Source organism: Ambystoma mexicanum, chromosome 6q (genome assembly GCF_040938575.1).
Source record: "Ambystoma mexicanum isolate Mex_15411 chromosome 6q, UKY_AmexF1_1, whole genome shotgun sequence".
NCBI classification, from domain to species: domain Eukaryota; kingdom Metazoa; phylum Chordata; class Amphibia; order Caudata; family Ambystomatidae; genus Ambystoma; species Ambystoma mexicanum.
Window position 1 is genome coordinate 1,095,842,438 of NC_090937.1, and position 19,743 is coordinate 1,095,862,180.

Genomic DNA, 19,743 nt, shown 5'->3' on the forward strand with positions numbered 1-19,743 from the left:
ACATTGAACGCGTATGTGGGAGCCAAGGGAATGCACAGAATGGTCAATTTTCAAGAGGGGGGACAGCTTATCCTCCACCGTATAAAACACAAACTGGGGAAGTGTTTGCCCAAGATCAGGCATTGTATCAGACACAAGCGCTGTGAGTGCAGCAGGTACAGCAACCACAACAAATGCAAACAAATCCGACACAAGGGCAGTCTCAACAAGCCCCCATGCAGACGCAATAGTGTGCAAACACGGGACAACTATTGACACCTAGGATACAAGGTGCCACGGTGGTAGGAGGAAATCCTTTTACAGGAACAGGGATATGCCTATACCCACAATAGGACAGCTCACAGGTGACTTGATGTGTTCAGTACTATTTGTGACACCAGACCCCCAAGAGGAACCAAGGGTCGATGTGACGAAAGGAGGCAAATCTTTTTAATAGATACTGGGACTAATTGTTCATGTATACGAGAGGGAAAATATCCAATGTCGGGAATTGCCATGAATGCTCAAGGGTTCTCTGGAGCTACGCGTCGAGTTCCTTTTACTGATGAATTACCAGTCTGTATGGGAGAATTTGATGTGTCTGTTCCTTTGTTGTATTCACGACAGATACCAGTTAATATTTTGGGAAGAAATTTGATGACAAAACTTAACTTGACGATTTCATTTACTGACGAAGGGAAAGTGTATTCCACACCAGGAATACACTATTTAAATGTGAGCGAATTTATGCTGACCTTCACGGGGCAAGTGGCTCTGCGAGTTGTTCCACTAGAGCCAGAGGTTTTCCATTATGGGGTGAGCATTCTATTGACATAGCTACCTGGCTTAGTGGGAAAAACTGTGAGAATACCTGATTACTTCTTTTTTAGACCACAGATACCTATGGACAAAGAGGGGGTAAAGGCAATCCCTATAAAGCTAGAAGCAGCCATTGAACAAAGGGAAATGGTAATGCTCGAAGGAATAGATGACGAGGGTAGTCCATGGAGGACAGTATTCGCTCTCGAAGAAGGGTACAGGTTGTCTGACATTACTGATGATGACATGTTTAGAGAAGACGGAATACATGATGAAATAGTGTTCTTTATGAGCATCACAAATTGGATAAGAATAGAGAAAAGGGAAATCCCACAGCGAATGGCAATTTCCCAATCCCGTTGCACAAAGACTCACAAGTCTTAACTTCCTTTACATTCTACCAGACTCGACTGAAACACACTAGGCTGCCTCAAGGGTACTCTGAGTCTCCATTGATCTTAAAAAGAGTCTCCAGATGGACTTAGGCAATATTGAGCTTAAGAGTGCAGTGATACGGTACGTAGATGGCCTTTTAATTTGTAGTGCCACAGAGGATGAGTACCGACAAGACTCGATTCAGTTGATGACTATCTTAGCAGACAAAGGATATAAGGTAGACAAGGAGAAACTACTGTATTGTCAAGAAGAGGTGTTATACATAGGACAGTTGATTTCACATGAGTTGATTTCACGTGATGGAAAAAAGGTGGCACCTGATAGAGCTGAGGCAATTATGAAAACTGCAGAACCAAACACAGTAAAACAGATGCAACAGTTTTTGGGGCTATGTAATTATGTTAGAGCCTGGGTGTTTGACTACAGTACGTATACAAGATCTCTCTTGCAGGCTTCAAAGAAAGCACAGGTGAAACACTTGTGCCTTGAAACACTTGTGTATAGGCGCGTTATAAATGCTTATCATATCATATCATATCAAAGTGAACAGATAATGGACTAAGTAAATGGAGGACGGGTTTGAAGAGTTGAAAAAAGCAATTTGTACATCCCCTGGTTTGGAAATCCCCAATTATGTTGAGGAGTTTTATTTATTCTCACACACAAATGGGACGGTCATGACAGCAGTGCTTACGCAGAGGACTACATTGGGGTAAAAGCCTTTAGCATATTACAGTGGGTTTTTAGACCCCGTTGTGAGAGGACACTTTCCTTGCAAACAGTCATTGGCAGCCACATTGACAACTGAGAGGCCTACAAGTATTGTCATGGGCAGCTCTATGACTCTCTTCGTGGAGAATGCTCTGTTTGTCATTTTAGAGAAACCCAGGGGTATCTTGACATCCCAAAGAGTTTCTGCCTATGAAGTAATGATTTAGAACCCATTGATTAAAATTGTCAGATGTAAAATAGTCAATCCTGCCACATTTGTAGCTCAGTCAATAGCAGAGGGCGATCAAGCGCATGACTGTGCCAATTATGTAAATTTGTATGATGATATACCCTGTGTTAAGGAAATGCTTTGTCAGGAAGGGGACATTCTCTTCATTGATGGTTCTTTGAAAATTGATCAAAAGAGTGGGTAAAAACTTTCTGGAGCAGCTGTGGTGAGGCATAGATTGAATGGGGAATTTGAAGTTGTAGCAAGTGCAAGGCTACCATCTCACTTTTCAGCGCAAGCAGCATAATTGGTAGCACTTATTGTCACGCTCGAGAAACACGAAGGGCAGGAAGTGACAGTGTACAGTGACTTTGCCTATGTGACGTTAACCGTACATGCAGGGCTAGCACATTGGAAAAGGAGAGGCTACCTCCGTGCGGATGGCACTCCAGTGCAGCACGCATCCTTATTGGATAAGATTATGGCAATACATCTGCCAGTGGCCATAGCAGTCATTAATTGCGCCGCTGACACTAAGCAAACTGATGTTATTTCTTACGGGAACGAAGCCAAAAGGGTTGCATATTCTCCAGAAATGTTGAGTTTTGATTCTCCAAATGTAAGGGAGAATGTAGTCACGATTATAGTAATACAAGAAGGGTTTCATAGATTACTGATAACCCAATTAATGGAAACTTAAGGAAGTGCACCGCAAAATGAGCAGGAATTATGGAAGCGTAGGGGATGCACACTATCCCCCACAGAAGCATTATGGCAACAGGATAGCACTGTGAAGACGGTGATGCCAGTAGCTTTATTAAAGATGGCGCTTAATCAGCTGCATTACCAGGAGAGTCTTGCTGCTGCGATTTCAGAAGACTCGTTCATTCCAAGTTTGTTAGAACATGTTGCATTCTTTATAGTGAACTGTATCGTGTGTCAGAAGTTTACTGCTGGGCATACACTAAGAGTAATTGAGGAGTAATACCTCAACCGAATGGTCCTTTTCAGCATTTACCTATTGATTATGTTTACATGCTGCAAGTATGCAATGGATATAGGTGTCTGATAGTCGCAGTGTGTCCCTTCTCTAGGTGGATCGAGGCAGGTCCGTGTACACACCCTGATGCCACTTGTGCAGCGAAGTTTTCCCGAGATGGGGTGTGTGTGAAGTGCTGAGATCTGATAATGGGCCATATGTTGTTAATGAGCTATTTGAGCAAATAGGGCTTCTATGGAATATTAAGCATATGTTTTCTTCTGCTTATCACCCGCAGACAAACGGGTTATCTGCAAGACTCAACAGCCTCCTTAAGGAAAGGATTGTCAAAATCAAATTAATTTTGAAGAAGGGATGGCTGTATTGCTTGGCCTTAGCTTTATATACCCTTCGGAATCAGCCTGATTCAGACCATCACCTCACCCCACACGAACTGGTAACAGGGAGGCGAATGAGAATGCCCCTTACACCTCCATCAAGGAGTAGAAGTGATGCCCAGAGTACAGATAGACTGTTAGGTGATGAATTGCATGAATATTTGACATTTATGACCTCTAGCATCTCTCTCATTTCAGATCAACTCAAACGTCAGGGGGGTTGGTCTCAGAACACAGATGAAGGCAATCAGGCAACCGGATCAAGTGAACCTTTATCTGCACCTAAACTGTTTATTGGTGACACCATTCTGATAAGAAATGTTACCCAAAAGTGTCACGAGCCACGTTTTCATGACCCCTTGGTCATTGAAAATATAACTCCCTCAGCAGTAAAGGTCCAAGGCAGGCGAGCTTGACTTCATTTAAGTGATACAAAACCGTATAAAGGCAATACCATCCCTCCCACTGTTGCCGATCCAGAAGCAAGACAAGAAGAAGAATTTCAGCGTGTGCAGACTCGATCAATGATGAAGAAGACGGGCGATAAAGCTACAAGCTGTTAATGCAGATTTTGCATTTGGACTGTGACTCAACTGAACACTCTTTATAGAAATTTTAGCAGGAATGCAACCCTTTGCTGAGAGTCACAGGACTTTTGAAAAATTAACTTTAAAAATCACATTGATGTGTCAAAGTTATGCCTAAACAACAATTTTTAATAAAGAATTGGAAACGAGATCAATATTCAAATTAATTTCTCACTGAATATCTGTTTGGAAAGCCCTATGGTCCTCACTGACAGGGATCCCGTTGGCAAATGCAACTTTGTGCTTCAGAAGACATGGAAAGAAGCATGTAGGAAATAATATAGGCTGCAAAACTACAATTGACGTTACTAGAATGGGGGAAGGGAAAGCTGTTCTAATGGATCGATATTGGGCTTGTGGGCCCAGGGCCTACATGAAGCTGCCCAAGGATTGGGAAGGGATGTGTTCCTTGGTGCTTGTCCATGTTCCAGCATAAGTGATTCCTCAGAGTGACCTGAACATTGGAGAATTTCCGAAAGTAAATGCCCAAGGAGAAGATCGCACACATTTCTCAAACGAACGAAGAGAGAGAACTACTTCTCAACTAAGTCAATGGACACATATGAGGCTACTCCATATGAGCATAACCTATTCAGCAAGACTACTTCATTCTTCATGACTATCTTCATGCCTGGGATCCAGATGATGGCCAATGCCAAATGGTTGCAGATCACGAGATGGGAACTTTTGCAGATGATCAACACCACCATAAAGGAATTCAATGCTATCAGGGAAGAATTGAGGGCCATACGACTGATTACCCTGCAGAACAGATATGTCCTTGACATGATCACTGTGATCGAAGGAGGAGTTTTCACCAAAAACAGGCCATCATTTTGAACGTTCATACCTTTTTACGATGACAAGAATGGGACCTTGACAGAGGCCATAACATTGCTGATGAACCTACACAATAAGATGGAAGATGAGACAGAGGACATTGCAGATGACGGTTGGTTTGTGTATGTCTTCTCATGGATTCCACAAAGGATGGCGAACATCTTCAAGTTTCTTGGCGTTGTATTAGTGATGGTAATGTTTGGATTCTGTGTGATCAGGATATTAATTACACAGTGCAAGAAGATAGCAAAGAAGGCAGTAGGAATAATGGTCATGATCGATGTCAAATCAGGGTTTGGACCCAAGGAGTTGACAGATGATTATATCAGGAAATATACAGAGGCCAGCATCGTCGCACCTGAGGGGACACAGTTCCTGCATCCAAGAAATCATAAGAAATACGTAGGACGATGGGTGTATTGTAATCCGAATGGACAGTGCAGTTACATGACCTGGAGTGTGGAGGAACATTTAAAATCGTCAAGATCCCTGAAGGGAGTAATGAAGACCTGGACCCCGAAGAAGTACTTCTTCAAACAGAGATACCATAATGTGGACACTGGTGAAGCTGTGGTCGATGACTCGACCAGAGGGAGGAGTGTAGAGGAGCAGCCAACTGCCCCTGCAGGAAGTCCTGCCCTACTCCAACCTCTATGCTGGAAGCCTGAAATTGTTCCTTGCTTGACACCGGCGGTTGTGACCATTCCGCTGTGAATCTTTGCGAGAAGGTATCCACTAAGAAAACCCTATCAGATGTATTCTCAAAGAGATGACAATCTCATGGAGGAAGTCCCTGAAGAAATATGAAAAGAGCAAGAAAAGGAGTTGCTGGCATCACAAGAAACAAGCGTGACGCACAGAGAAGTCTGGCTGAAGAAGAAAGTGTATAGACCTTATACAAACTGATGATGAACTAAAGAATTGAGTAAACCTTCATAGGTGAAAAGAAGATTGCATGTGTGAAGAGCACTGCAGAAAATGCAAATCATTCCATAACTGTACAGATGCAGTAACGCAAGTAGAATAAGTGATCATAGAAAGAACACCATGTGTGCCAAGTTTTATTCATTAAAGACAATTAAATGCTGCAAAAGGGGCTGAATTGTGGTCTCCTGTCACGTGAGCCAAGGATGGAAATAGAAGTTGAGCATGCAGTTCCAGAACTATGGTACCACGTGCCTGCACTCCCCGATATTCTCAGAGGCAAGGATACTTGCAAGGCCAAGTTCAAAAACAATCTTCTTGGGGGGGTGCTAGAGAGCCTGAGCAAAGATGGCCATGGGTTGCTGAAGCTCTGTGCGAGCCCAACATTGCGCCATGTGTTTTGCCCACTCCTATACCCGTGAAGTGGCAGAAAATAGAAAATGCACAGACGTACAGCTGAAGATCTTCTGCATACTTTGTGCAACTTTTGGCCACATTAGCAGAGGACTGAGGCTCCTTGGGGCGGCGGAGTAATGGCCGCCAGCCGCCATACTACAAACAATGCGTCCCACATGGCAAGACTGAGCCCTGAGCTCCAGACCATTGGATGGGGATGGTGTGCTGATGTCAGCATGGAAATGCTTGCTTTGTTCCCATGGGGTGGCCGGCTGGGTTGGGGAACGGATGCTCCGTCCAGCTCTTATTGCTTTTCACAACGTTACGAGAGCCGGCCTGAAGGTGCCCTAGAAGAAGGATCCATGCTCCTGTCGGTGGCTCCGGGGACCCAGGGGGCAGCCACCTCCTGCCCAGAGACACTGACGGCACCCTGCTCTGGGTGTTAACAGCCCAAATTCTGTGGGTGTGCTGGGCGGTTGTTGGCCAGAGTCAAAGGAGCCCCTTTGCGTCTGAAGTTGCCTCCATTGCGATTTCCGGGCCCGTGCCTATCTGGGGCTGTGCTCTGCTGCCCTAGCTGTGTCGGCCTCCCCGGGGGGGAGGTCACTACATCGCAACCTCAAGTCCAGACACCCCCCCTCGATCCTGCTCCTGTCGGTGCTACCAGCCCGAGGGAGAGGACCTCCCGCAATACGCCTGGGCCTCCCCACTCGCCTGACCTCCCTGCAACATGCCTGAGAGTTGCGCACCCCGGCAGTCCTGGTGCGGGCTGACACCTGAAGACAGTGCTTTACAGTCGGGAAGGATCCCGCTGCCCACCATCACTCCCAGGGTGCCAGAGCTGCGCGGATCTCTGTGGCAATAGGAACCTGTCGGCTTATCAAGACCCTGCATGCCTGGTCTCTCGGTCTGGCTCTGCTGGCCTCGCTTCCTGATTCCTGGGGTCGCTTCCAGCATACCCACCGTCGTGGACCCCCAGACCTGATCACCCAGATCTTTTGGGCTCAATTCCGAGGACTGCTACTGGACTGATAAGGGACACCGGCGCGGGGGATGACCCCGGGGGGCCCTGCACTGCAAATGTCCATGTTCCCTGTTGGAAGACTTGCCTTCATGAGAGGAGTGCCCACCTCCCCTCTCTGCGCGGACGTAAGGACCCCTTGCTGTGTTGGCAGGCCACAGCAGCTGCCTCCCCACTTAAGACTGGACCTTTGGATCTTTTAAACACAGCATTGATACACCCCACCATCATCACATAGCCGAAACCCCTCGCCAAGAAGTGGACAAGAATCGTGCTGCCATTACAACGGCACCAGATATGGGCACCGCCGACAGTGGATGATGGCCAATGGGCCCCTGCCTTGCATACACCAGTCAAACAGAACTGCAAGCAGCGCCAACAGCCACAACCGGTCTACTGTACTGCCTATCCATGTAGACCTGCATACAGTGAACGCTAAAGGCCACCCGCCCTGTGGCCCTGAGGTGAAAGGGAGACCTTTGTCCCCAATTTGTCCAGAAGCAGCTGAAGTTGGGGCGCCCTATTGGCAGCCCACCCAGACCCCAAAACAGCAGCTTCTGAACCCACACTGGATTTTTGGCACTCACGCAACTGACCTCCAGCACAGCACAGTGGGATATGTTGGAAGAGCAAACCGATGCACACCCAACATCGTTAAGCACCACAGATATTGCTGACCCCACACCTAGACGCTTCTCACGGCGCAAGATGACAATGGACATCCCTGTGCAGCTTCAAGCCATCCTGGCAGAAATGAAACTTATCGGCCAACGCACCCACGAGACCAATACCATGGTCTAAGATATTAAGAGGGATCTCCAGGACATTAAGGCGAGGCTTAATGTCCAGGCAGAGAGAACGATGCATAATGAGCAGCGCATCAGCTTGCTGGAGGACAATCAAGACCCGACAGTGTCTGAACTGGATGGGGTTACCAGAGAGGTCCAGCGTCTGGGCGTGAAGATGGAGAATCAGGAAAATAGGTCCAGAAGGAACAATATTAGGATGGTCGGTCTCCTTGAGAACGCAGAAGGAATCAACCTAGAGTAATTTATGTAAAATTTCCTCCAAGATGTCCTCCACATAGAAAACCCCAGGGACCTCATAATAGAACGGATCCATCGCACGCCGATACCAAAGCCTGCAACGGGCAAGTGCCCGAGGCCGATCACACTCAGGCTCCTAAACTTCCAACATAAGATACAGATCCTGAAGGCATACAGATCGGTGGCCAGGTGAACATTGAAGGGGTACCCATCAGGTTATTTAACAACTATTCCCGTCATAGGAGGGGCTTTAAGGGTTCAAGAATTGCGCCACTACCTGAAATTTCCAGCAGTGTGGTGTGTCCAAATGAATCGCCAGTGGCACTCTTTTGAGGACACTGAGGACGCTTGGCGGTTCTTGCAACATCAAAATCTGGTCATGGCAGAATATCCACGGGAGGCAGACCGGAGGCCTGCGACATTGCAGCCAACAACCTCATCGGAATTCTGGCTACCATGTAATAGGAACAGAAGATATAGATTCGGGAGTGGATTTAGGGGACCGCACCAGGGGCGAAAAGAACCCACAACGTGAACCTCCTCATATGCCGCCCCTGAATATGCCGCCCCTTCAGTGCCGATGAAACCAGAGAACAGTTTTTTTACACCCGTAAGTGCTCCCTGAGGACAACAGACGACTTGCAGAGTATCTCAGAACTGCCGCCATCACTATCTATGTCCGGGGGGTAGAACCGCACAATATCAGCCACAAGCTTATCAGCGGGCCTGTGCGATTGCAGTGACCTATCGGCAGTCGAACCCCCACAAACATTGTTCAAACAGCAACTGAGCTCTCTACACCACCAGCGACTGAGACCGGGTGTACCTCCTGGCCCGCCCTACAACCCGAATACCACCACAGCGGTCACCACCAAATGGACAAGGCACCCTGGCAGGGCCGCTACTGTTCAGTCCCTATGCAGAGGGACCACCACTATGCATAGGAATGAGTGCAGCCAATTGGACCTGCGCGCAGAGACTCCATGCATTGGCTTCATGGCCATGAATTGGGTTTGGTTTGTCCACACCTAATGTTATATGGGAGACGTTGCTCCCTACAGTTCAAGTTTGTGTTCAAGAGTTAGTGTTTGCCTTGGGGTCAGAAATTAAATCTTATAGTCAAGAGACCATGCAGTGCTGCCTTATCGCATGACATATCATAAACCTGACATAAGTACACTATGTGCACACGGCAATGTCTAAGCTCACATTGATAATGTTGAACTTACAGGGACTGGGGCACCCAATAAAGCGCAGGCGAGTCCTAAACCAGACTTTCAAGGTGACATTGCGTTTCTTCAAGAAACTCACCTTAACGATATAGAATTCATAAAGCTGGTGAGGGGATGGGTATGGGCTGCAGCTCACTCCCCATATCGGGGCAAACAGGGAGTATCTATTTTGGTTCATAGGTGGGTTCTGTTTGTTGCCCAGACTGTGGTTTCGGATAAGGAAGGGAGATATGTCCTGATGCAGGGAACGATACACCATCACCCCATCACGCCAATAAACATATATGCTCCCACGACTGACACGCCAGAATTTTTTACCCAACCTGCACACCCCACACGGGCCATCTCGCTCTGGTGGGTGGAGACCTTAATTTAACATTAGACCTGGGCATGGACAGGCAGAGGACACGGTCCCCGGGCCCGGGTAGACTAAAAAAGTTAGGGGTACTCACTTCCCTCCTTACAGACTTGGGGTTAAAATATGCCTGGAGAACTACACACTCAACCGTTAGGGACTATACCTTTTACTCTCACAGCCACCAGAGCTACTCGAGAATAGACTACTGGTTAGCCCTGAAAACCGCACTGCATCTGCTTGACGACTGTTCTATAATCCCCATTACCGTCTCTGACCACGCAGCCGTAAGGATCAGAATAACCCTCCCAGATGTGCCCCAACACTCCCCAAGCTGGTGTCTGAATCTAGGAGCCCTGACCTATCTGGACTTCATGGAACACATCAGAGTGGACATATGTATGTTCCCGGAGACCAACATCAATCCATCGTACACTTCCTACTCTTGCTGAGACACGTTTAAGGCTTTTGTGCGTGGTGAATGTATCTCTAGATGGGCACATAGGCTCAAAACGTGGTGTAGCAAAGAAGACCAACTGACACAGGCGCTTGAGATCTGAGAGAAACAACATAAAAAACAACAAACAACAGAACGCCAATACCTACTACGAATACACAACCTGCGTACAGATATTAAAGATATCACGACCATCAGAGTCCAGAAATCTTTTTCTAATTGGTCCCAAAAGTACTGTCTGGAAAACAATAGGCCTTTACACCTCATGGCGCTTGCACTGAATCAACGACAGGCGAACATGGTGATCACCTCCATTCGAGATGGGAAGGGGAACATAGTTGTGGGTGACGCGGGCATCAATGCTAGGTTTGCGGAATTCTACGCAAACTTATATGCAAAACCTGATACCCTCCCCCCTGTGGCGATGCAGGGATTCCTGAACTCAATTCAGTTACCCAAGATCACCCAGGTTCAATACGCAGCACTAGACACCCCGATCACGCAAACCGATATTGGGCGGGCGATTCATGCGCTCAATTCAGGTAAGCCAGTGGGACCCGATGGAATCGTGATTGATCTGTACAAACCTATTGCTGATGACACTGCCTAGAAACTCCACAAGGTGTTCACGGAGTCACTCAGTGCTGGCCGTTTACCCCATACCATGATGACCGCCAACATTGTGGTTTTCCATAAAAAGGGATAGCTGGAAGATGAATGTGGGTCATATCGGCCCATTTCGTTGATCAACTCTGATGCTAAGGTTCTGGCAAAATGTCTGGCATAGAAATTAGAATCAGTACTCCCACACATGGTGTATGAAGACCAAACAGGCTTCATACGCAAGCAACACTCGGGGAATGTGTCCGCCATCTTTTGCATGTTATCGCTGGTAAAATGGACCGTGAGGACTCTGTCCTCACAACTAACGCAGAAAAGGCCTTTGACAAGGTCCAGTGGGACTTAATGTTCCTTGCGCTCGCTCACTATGGCCTCCCTTCTTCTCTAATTCGACTGATTCACCTTCTGTATACAGACCCGGCAGCGACAGTCACCACCAATGGCATTACTTCAGTCTCCTTCGCCCTTTTCTCAGGCATGCATCAGGGCTGCACATTATCTCCCCTCTTGTATACCCTATCCATTGAACCAGTGGAGGCGATACTACGATCAGATCCTCGGTGGCGGGGGCTCCGGAGGGCGGGGTGGAACACCGGGTTTCGTTATATGCTGATGACCTCCTCATATACATTGATGATACTCCAAAGTCCCTCCCCCGAAATCGGGACCTCTTACAGGAATATGGTCCAATGGCGGGCTACTGAGTTAACTGGGCCAAATCGGAGATACTCCCTTTGAGACCGGAAATCCCCTGGGATCCGGGAGGGATGGCCTCATTTTGGCTACAAACGGTGTCCATCAACTATTTGGGGGTTCATGTATCGGGGACCTCCGGGACCGAAACTATCCCTATACAGTTTAGTGGATCTTCTCAGGCCTCACCAGATAGAGCGCCCTACCCTTGTCCTTGACCGGCAAAATAAATGCCATCAAAATCAATGTGATGCCCAAACTCATTTACTTGGCGATGATACTTCCTTGTGCCCCAGCCCCGGGATGTATAGGACACTGTAAACTGCACACTCGAAATGTATCTAGCGGGGCAAGAGGGCGCCTATTCGAATGAGGATCCTCACAGCATCCAAACCGCATGGGGGCCTGGCACTGCCATCCTGGTGGGCCTACTATCAGGCTGTGCAGATTTTCTGGGCCACATGATGGCTGAACCTGGAGGAGACCTCGGGTTGGAGAGGACTGGAACTAACCTTGATGTCCCCCCTGACACCTATCAACGTCCGCTCTGTCACCCCAACGAGGTTGCCACAACATCTCAGGACACACCTGATCATGGGCCTGGCCATAACTCAGTGGCACAAGCTTTGTCTCCAACAGAGAGTTGACACAAAACTGGCACCTACCTGGATGTCGGTCAAAACCCACCTGTCACTCGATCATGACATAAAACTTTAACCGCTACAAGACACCCAGTGGGCCCAAGTTAAGATACTCGTTTTATGCGACGGCCTGTAAATACAGACATTCTCTGAGGGTGACGGAACCTAGCAGTGTCTACAGTACGTCTCAATTTGCGCCAAAATAAAATCCTACACCACGGAGACCTCCAGACAGTCCCCCCCACATCCCTGCGAGCTGGAACTTGAACATTAGACACATAGAAACAGGGGATATATACCACTACTTTACAGCCATCCCAGGGATGTCTGCAAATATAAAACATAGGAAAAACCAATATAAGATAATACAACGCCTTTATTACACCCCTTCTAAGATGCACAAAATGGGGCTGCTACGCTTCCCACTGTGCTGGTGCGGATGTGCAGAGGTAGGCATTATGACGCATATAATGTGGTCATGTCCAGAGATAAAACAATATTGGCAAGCAGTTCATAGACTACTAATCACCCAATTTCCGGAGACGGACATAGCTTATGCGCCGGACGACATGCTGTTTGGGGCTAGTTATAAAGACTGGCACACGGACCCTTTGACCTCCAAAGTCATGAACACTGCCGTCTTTGCTGCCTGTACACTCCTGGTAATGAACTGGAAGGCACCAAAACCCCCCACTGATTCACAACTATTTGCGGTATTAGCCAAATGCACCCCCAAGAAACTAATGCAATCAGAAGAACCAACCTGGGTGGGGCAGAAATGGCACGTAAACTGTGGGATGGGATAGTCCGCCTCCCCCCACCCCCAGTAAGGCTCCCTTCATAAACTTCATAAACTGACCAGTACCAGATATAACCATCATCTCTGTCCCAGTGACGCATAGGCCAAGACTCGTCTACATATACAAATACATACCTCAGATAGGCGGAGCCCACCCTGCGCTCAGCATAAATTAAAAACAGCTAGCACAACCACTTTCTACGATCAACGTGCCATCTCCCGCATGCCGGAAATCCGACCCAGGCAAGTGTAGTAGTAATAGAAGTAGTAGTTTACAGTTGGGGGAGGGAGGGACGGGTTTAGATGGGGGTTGGGCATTTTATTAAGGGATCATTGGCTCTGTACAACAGGGACATGATCACGCGCGCTGCACCTGGCTATGGACAATGAGCCGGGGGATCCCCCCTCATTCCACGTAGGGGGAGCAGGGAGGGCGCGAACTCTGGGAGGAGGGCGCAATGGGACATGTCAACTGTGTTATTTCATTTTCTTCTCTGATATCAATGAAAGTATATGTATGCTGTTTGCAATGATTTGTGAAGAAAATGTTCAATAAACAGAAGTTTCAACCAAAAAAAAGACAATCTTCATGGCAGAAGGCATGGGCGCTGAGAGATGTTGGGTTAATGGGAGGGGAATTACAGTCCAGTCCACCTCCTGACACCTGGGGTATGAGCGTAGGTGCTGCTAGTGAGCTGAATATCTAATAATTGATGAACATGACTTGCACCAGGGGCGGGCATGAGTTGTCCACCTGAAAGTAGGTGTCCAAATCACAACCCAATCCCTTATAGAAAGTATACGTAGATGTTCCCCTTGAGCATATCACAACACCCCGTAGGTTTCTCTTATATGCCATGTAGTATGACGTCACGTATGATTAATTTTTACTATATAAGTATGATGTTTTATGAAATACTTCGAGAGAATGCTGTGCGATGTCCGCTGATGTCCTTTGTAACTCCCGGTAACTCCCTGTTTTAGACAATTGATATTAAAATAGACAAACAGACATACTTAGCATCTACCGGAGTTGCTCCGTTATTTGGTGTAAGATTTACTATGTCCTCCCATCCACTGCATGATACGCTACCCGAAGGACTTTATGTTCGATAGTGTCACTCAAATATATAAATCCTTATAGAGCTATATCAGGCAAAAAGTGTACAATAGTGGCATTATTCCCGCTATCTTGACTGTGAAACTAAAATCACCAGAATGCAATTCAGCAAAAGGCAACAAAAATTGTCTCTGAGTGCAAAACGTTCAAGAACTGACAGCAGCACATTTAAAAAAAACAATGCAGATGTTATTTTATGTTGATTTGTTCTGCACACTGCTCCCACCAAGAGGCAGTCTCCAGGCACTCAGATGCTGTGTGTTATGAGATATTATTTAAAACTAAGAAAAGACACAGCATTCAGGACGGTGGACTGTCTCCCATCCATTCACTAACCAGGAATGACCCTGCTTAGTTTCAAAGCGAGGAAGGATCCAGCCCCTTATGCCATATTTCTCTAAGTGGTCTTGTCAAGTGAGCCCATGTATTAGGCAACATGGCCTTTGGGGGCTGACCCCTTCCTTGCTCTGAAGCTAAGCAGGCTTTGTACCAGTTACTGCAGGGATGAGAAACTCACTGCTGCTGTAAAAATATATTTTTTTAAATTATTATTGACTGGGAGACTACACATACAAGAATGCAATTCAGCATAAGGCAACACATTTTCTCTGAGTGCAACACTTTGAAGGATTGACAGTAGCACGGTTTAAAAAAATTATAATTCTGATGCCCAGTTGGCCGCCCATCCATGCAGTAACCAGGACTCACGCTGCTTAGCTTCAAAGCAGGACTGACCCTGCTTAGCGTCAAAGCAAGGAAAGGGACATCCGGTTTCTCTAAGTGGCCTTGTAAGTTTGGCTCATTTAGCAGGCAACATGGCCTGAGGAGGCTGGCCCCTTCCTTACTTTAAAGCTAAGCAGGGTCTGTTCTGGTTACTGCATGGTTGGGAGACCAGGATGGCAGTCGTGTCACTGGCTCTGGCCATGGGCAGTGCTTTTCCCCCCCTGATGTCTCTATAGCTGTAAAAATACCATTAAAAAAAAACTGTAACTGCGGGTACTGAACTAAACATACCCTCGGCTCTTGGTATTCTCTTATAGCCAAAAATGTTTGGAAAAAAAATGCTTTTCTGCCCCCCAGGCCCTCGCCAAGTACCCCCCTCATTCGTGCCAGCTCCTCCCAGTCCCCAGATGGCCTTCCTGTCCCTTTCCCCCACAACACATGCTGTTTCTGTGATGCAGTTTGCTTTGAGATGTCCGCTAAAGCCGAGGCTACAGAAAGTTTAGTGTTGCAAACTCAGGTACTAGACCTCTCCAACTCCCAAATTTCACTTGGTGCCCTCTAGCCATCACCCCACCTCTAGTCTCATGGCATTTACATATTTTTTTTACTAGCAAATAGTTTTTTTCCCTGCGTTTCATTTTCCCATATCCTCGGCTCTAACCTCGAATATCTCTTTCACCGAGAGAAAAGCAAGATGGCAGCTTTTTCATTTCTGAAAACCATGATCCTGCAATGCACCATCGGAGATATAACTATCAATTTCTGAGAAGGCGGCACCCTCTTCTCCGGCAAATTTTTAATTACTGCACGGAATAACTCCAAGCCACGCATGGATCACAAATTAATTCTTCATGCCCAAGTTGTTTCAAATGGTCCAAATCTGTCCAGTGGTGTGCGCTGTGCGCTTTGGCAACAATTGACCTTGTTTGTCTATGGGAAAATGAATGGGAAGTAGGCAGCAACTTTGAAAAAGATAATGTTTTTGTCTTCTAATAACTTTCTTATTTTTAACGTATCTTTACGAAACGTTGCAGTCTGGGGGGCCACGACTCCCTAATCACTTTCGTAATTTCAGTCAAATACCTTACTCGAATAAAACAATGGAATTTTGAGGGGTTCCGATCGGAGTCTGGGTCACTTTAAATATAGGGTGGTTGTTGCCACCCTATGATAGATATGTACATTTTTTAGATGTAAATATCACTCACTCCTGCAACTCAGAAAACTTCCCAAATATTTACTATAAACCCACCAACAGGAACTGTATACTAAGAGCAGATCGTTTTCATACAGAGAGGGTCAAACAACATCTACCCTATAGCCAATTCGGTAGACTTAGATGTGTAATTTCATATGTGGAAGAGTTGGTCAAACAGTTTGATAATATGTTTAACGTGGCTACAATAGCACATGTATTGCACAAGCCACAGAAAAAGCCACGCCAATAGACAGACAATTTGCACTGACACCCACATGTTCAAAATCATCCAGAGATCGTATTTATGTTACAGCCAAATAAAAAAGGGCGGTATTTAAGGCACAACATTGGTCTATTTTCTCAGAATTCTGAATCACTTATTTCCAAAAGTCCCGATTTTCTCATTCAAAAAAAGCTGTAACTTGCAGCAGGAATTGGCAGTGGCAGAAGGCTGTAATTGAGAGTTTAAGACTACATCCGACTTAGCAAGAAAAGGTTCATACCCTTGCCCGAACTGTGCAACTGCAACTCTATCATTAAGGAGAGCTTCATCCACCATCCCTTAAAAGGCAGTAAAGAAGATGTGTATGGCACTTTGCAGTGTGCGATTCACAAGGCTTGATTTATGCAATTGAAGGCCCTTGTGAAAAATCTATTTGGGCAAAACCACTCGTCAAGCGAAGACCAGATGTAATGAACATGGTTCTACCATCAGACTACATAATTGCACCTGATCTCTGAAAGAAATTATATGGAAAACAATCATTATGTTTCACAAATGCAGGTATGTGTATTAGCACTAGTAGCCAAGAGAGGAAGAGGAGGTGACTATGAAAAACATTTGGCTCAACCAGAAGCTTTTTGGATTGACTCTCTAGACACTCTAGTGCCTAAGGGTCTAAAATACAATATCTCCTGTGAGCCATGACCCATCAATGTCTGATTGTGATTATCTGAAGGATATTTTATTGAGACTACATACCTTCATGTATTTACTGTAATTATGTTGTGTATACAATGGTTTTATCCATTCTAATTATTTATTGTTTGCCTAAAATGTATTTAGATGGTTTATTGTGAGATTGGAACTAATAATTTTCTTTTAATTTTTGGCTCACATCATGTTCTACATTTTTAATGATAACATAATTTGGATCTATGAATTAACTTTTGCTGATTTCTTTTTTGCCAAATGGCATTTTCATAAATGTTTCTTGTTGCCGAATGTGCCTTTATTTTGCCACAGTGGGGGGAGACCCCCAAATTCTGCCTCATGCCCCCACCCTCGTCTTACTTAATACCTTACCCAAACTTACCATCTGTAGGTTTCTGGTAAAAAAAAAGTAGTAAGACATTTGGTGAAAAGAAATGTGATGTAATTGCCATACAGCAAAAGTGGGTAATACCCATAATTCGTGGTGATTGTTTGCAAATGGATATTTAAAAATTCCTTGCATGTTAATCTTTTTGTGAATTAATTCATGAACATTATGGGATAATACACTCTGAGCAGTATTGTTTACATTATTAAGCAGGGTCGTTCACCCGTTGTGATGTCACTGTGCTGTGTGTGCAGTAATGACACCGTGCCGCATCATAATGACGCAGCCTGATTGGCACATACACACGGTATCCATTAAGAGTTATAAAAATAGAGTTCTGGATCATAATCCTTTGCAATACTTATATTGTTAGACTCCTTTCTCCAATCCAAAAGCAGATCATACACTGTTAAGAATAGGTAAAGGGATTTGTCAATGTGTTTCCTGTTTCATGGATAGGGTTGAGTAATTAATTCTTGATATAGACGGTATAGAACCCTATATTGTTTCTGTATATTTTCCATAAGTTAAGAGACAAAGAAAATCGAATTAGTCCAAAAGTGGTAAACTCTTCTTACTTACTTTTACTTTTCCCCAAAGGGTCCTCAAAACATATATGGATTTTTTGTGGTTGATATAAGTCACTGAATCCCCTTATCGTCTATTGCCAGAGAGATCAAGACTATGCTTTATTGTGATCACAGTAGAAGATGAAGGTGACCCTTTGAATTTGACTTAAATTGGGGTGTAGAGGTGTGTTCTTGAAATGTTAACACTATCAATAATTATACACACGTATATTGTTGCACAACACTATATGTTCATTTTGCAATGTTTCCCTTTTTTGTAGTGCGTCGATGAATCTGAAGATGGTCATTAGACCAAAATGCACCACGCACATAATTATAACCAGATGGCTCTGTTGAATTTATCATAAAGGGGAAGTTCTCTCAGACATTTTATTTGTCTATTTTGTTTATTGTCTAAAAATATTGGCCATAATTAAAAAAATATATTGACATTTAAAAAAAAAGTTCCTATGAAAAATAAACTGCAAATGTGCCACCACGTGCTGCTTTTAAAGGACTTGCAGGCATCCATTTTGAATGCAGATACGGTATCCTCCGTTTCTTTCATTCTCTGCTCTCGCTGCATTAATCAAGTTGAAACCCCTTACTGGTAGCTTGGCCTTGTGACTGCCTGAGAGCAGAGAATGCTAGCACACGTCCACGGGACAGACAGTCCTGTGAATGCAAATCCTAATACAGCAAACACTTATCAAGCAAACCAATTATGCTTTAAAGCACTTGGTTACTGTATTAGGAGGGCATTCACAGGACTGCCTGTCCTATGAACGTATGAACGAGACCTTGGATGCCTCCAAGTCTTTGAAAAGCAGGACTTGGAGGCACATGTGCAGCTTATTTTTCATAGGAACCTTTTAAAAAATGCGATTTTTTTTACATTATGGGCAATATTTTTAAACAATACCATTTTTTAGAGAACTTCTCATTTAAGTTTGTTAGTAAACTATTGTTTGTTTCTCTATTATGATGGAAAAGAGGGTATATAGATTGTTACTATTTACCTTATTTTGATACTTGTCTCAAAAAGTAATGAACTACATTAAATTATACTCATTTAACATTGTGAGATTTGTAGAGTTGAGCATTGGTAGTCTCTGCTAGGGTTAGGAAAGCCCCAAGTAACATCATGGCCATGCACCCAACTGGACATCACCACCATTGGCTCTTTTGAAAACCTTTCTTGACACTTTGCACTCTCCCCAATGCACACAGTCACTTTTCACCTCATCTACAGACCACCTAAGCCCAACACCTCCTTCATCGAAGACTTCACGGCCTTGGTCACCACTATGTGTCTCACGCATGCTAACATCTTCCTCAGTGGCTTCAACATCCCTGACAAACCAGCAACCAAGTGAATGAAAGAAGATCTCCACTGTCCACTCGACAACCTGAACCTCACACAGCACATGAATGACCCAACACTCAGGGAAGGTAATATACTCGACCTTATCATCACTGCCCTGCCCTCCCTCCATCACAGCTGTCCAAACCCGCTCGACTGATCAGACCATCTGAAAACCCCTTGTAACATTAGTCACAGCATACCGGTGAAGCACACCCATCAGAAACCCATCAAACAAACCTTCGGATCATTCACAAACTTCCTAGTGGAGGCTTTGACTGAAGACCTCGCCAAACACCACTTCACATGGGCTGATCTACTACTGACA